The following is a 2,949-nucleotide window of genomic DNA, read 5'->3' on the forward strand; positions in this document are numbered from 1 at the left end:
TGAATGTGTGTGTGTGTGTGTGTGTGTGTGTGTGTGTGAGAGAGAGAGAGAGAGAGAGAGAGAGAGAGAGAGAGAGAGAGAGAAAGAGAGTGTGTGTGTGTGTGAGACAGAGAGAGAGAGAGAGAGAGAGAGAGAGAGTGTGTGTGTGTGTGAGAGAGAGAGAGAGACAGAGAGAGAGAGAGAGAGTGTGTGTGTGTGTGAGACAGAGAGAGAGAGAGAGAGAGTGTGTGTGTGTGTGTGAGACAGAGAGAGAGAGAGAGAGAGAGAGAGAGAGAGAGAGAGAGAGAGAGAGAGAGAGGGAGAGATGATGGATAAGCAGTAAGAGAGGAGAGTTCACAATCATAAATGAAAAATCATACGAAACGCATGTGTATACCATAAGTACTGAGAACGAATGGTGAATCGGTATATGGAACAATGCTAATACAGAGCGCAAAATATACCGACAGACTCAACAGCATTTGTGAGTCGGGGTGTTTTAAATGTAGAGAGTAAGATGTTTCTTAAGGGTTGATGTGCCACTGTGCGATCTGATATTATGGTGTAAGCTGGTTCCAAAGTGTACTGCCAGAGGCTGTCTTGAATAAGACAATCCTGGAACAGCGAAAATGAAAGACAGACAAAGAGAGAGAGAGAGAGAAAGAGACAGACAGACAGACAGAGACAGAGACAGAGAGACAGAGACAGAGAAATCGACAGATAGACAGACGGACAGACATACAGACAGACAATAAGACCCAGATGGATAAACTCTTGTGAGAAACTCGTTCAGTCCATGCAACCATAATATAGAACATGAATTACATGAATACACTCCTACTCCCACTCACCCAGCCCCATATATAATGTGTTAGCAGTGTCAGCCGTCATCGGTCCATTGATATTCTCCCACATAAAGTCAGCTGAAGTAAAAAAAAAAAAAAAAATAAAAATGACATAAAAATAAAAAATATTTTAAAAAAATTCCCCAGTGATTTTTTGCACAGCCGAACATGAAAAGATCCCAACGTATTTCTGAAATGGAATATATCAGTTCACCATGAATGGTCGTTCAGTGTTTTGACAGGTGAAACAGTTTATGATCTCTCTCTCTCTCTCCGTCTTCCCCTTTCACCCCTTTCGTGAGTGCGCGGGTGCGTGCATATTTTCGAGAAAAAGCAACGAGTACATATCGGCATGAACCACAACATGTAACAAATACACACTGATACAAAAGCAACGGGACCTCATTAACGCATCACTATGATAACCTACTCTGAAACCCTCCCATGCTGAGGGGATGGGTGGGGGGAGTCCTGCACGTCCTTAACATTTACTCCTGCCATCCCTTCCCAATGGACAACACAACACAACACCACGCAACACAGTACAACGCGACGCAACGCAACACAACACGACACAGCACAGCACAGCATAGTACAGTACAATACAGTACAGTGCAGCGTGTACAGCACAGTACAGTACAGTACAACACAATGCAGTTCAGCACAGTGCAGTACAGCACAGCACAGCGCAGTCCAGTCCAGTACTGTACATTATTAATCCCATGTGTCAGTCTCACAACTCAGTAAAAGTAACACCAGACTACATCAACTACAAAGAGTTGAATTTTTTTTTTATAACAAAATGATAACTTTGCTCCGCACGACTCGTGTGCGTATTTAAAGTTGCAACTTTTTATTCTAAAAACTACCACCCAGACTGAAGAACTGAAGAACAACACACAGAACACACCTGTCAACAGTAACATTTCCATGTAACAATACTTAAACACTACTCTATACTTACGCATGTCTCTGAATAAAGATATGTCACACCTGTCATCAACCCCATACGATCTGCCGCCACCGAGAGAAAAGGAACAAATATAATCTTATACTCGGCCGTGAAACACTTGACTTTACATCGTACTCACCCAAGGCAAAACCCATGGACGAAAACGTCTCAGACTGCAGTTTGAGGATTAACAAAACAATACTAAAAACATGTCCGCGAAGGCACTGAGAGTCACGTCACCTGAGGCGGCCTCATGAAAAAATCAACCACAACAGCTGCAACAACAACAAGAACATCAACAACAACCACACCCCTTACACCTTTCACTTCCTGACTGTCGGGGATAGTGTAGCTTTAACCACTGCACCAAACACTGGCCGCTACACGAGGGTAGCTCCACAGGAACGTGTCTTTACAAATGAGAGATCTCCCCACCCCCCGTACCACAAGGGACTTCAGATCTTCTCCACGCATGCTGGAGACATGACTCAAGTCAGCCACTATAGGAGGCTCAATTTCAGTCAGTGGCACCTTGGGTGGGTAGCTTATTATTATCCTTTAAAACACACACACACACACACACACACACACACACACACACACACACACACACACACACACACACACACACACAACGGACGAGGTCGGTGAGTTCAGTGTCTGTGTATATATTCTGTTCCTTCTTTCCCAACTCCTCCCTCGCTACCTACATCCCCCCCATTCCTGTCTGTCTCTCTCACTCCCGCTCTCTCTCAGTGCTCCCCAATCTCTCTCTGTCTGTCTGTCTCTCTCTCAAATCGAGTCTGCGCGCGCGCAAGTGTGTGTGTGTGTGTGGGGGGGGGGGGTGGGGGGTGGGGGGGGGGTGCGTGGGAGGGGTGGACATGTGTGAGAGGGTGTGTGTGTGTGTGTGTGTGTGTGTGTGTGTGCTCAACATTGTAATGGGTCAGAATGCCTTCTACAATAAAACATTTCTGAGTTCTGAGTTCTCTCTCTCTCTCTCTCTCTGCGTTTGTTTATGTGTCTCTGTGTCTGTTTGTTTGTGTCTGTCACTGTATCTGTGTGTCTGTGTGTTTGCGTGTCTGTGTGTGCGTCTTCTAACTGAACACAAGACAAACAGAAAAAAAAGAAGAAGAAAACGAGTCGATTTTTTAAGCCCATACTACGTATCGGCTG

The 2,949-nt window shown here is 45.0% G+C and overlaps 1 protein-coding gene across 2 annotated transcripts in view; it reads right to left on the reverse strand.

Moving 5' to 3' along the window:
* LOC143293719 (uncharacterized) overlaps positions 1-2,306 on the reverse strand; it is a 20,536-nt gene extending 18,230 nt beyond the window's left edge. For both annotated transcript variants that reach the window (XM_076604914.1, XM_076604913.1), the window contains exon 1: positions 1,916-2,306. The gene's annotated coding sequence lies outside the window, so the exon portion shown is untranslated. The remainder of the gene's footprint in view (positions 1-1,915) is intronic.
* Positions 2,307-2,949: the final 643 nt, after the last annotated feature.

Source organism: Babylonia areolata, chromosome 19, assembly GCF_041734735.1.
Source record: "Babylonia areolata isolate BAREFJ2019XMU chromosome 19, ASM4173473v1, whole genome shotgun sequence".
NCBI classification, from domain to species: Eukaryota; Metazoa; Mollusca; class Gastropoda; order Neogastropoda; family Buccinidae; genus Babylonia; species Babylonia areolata.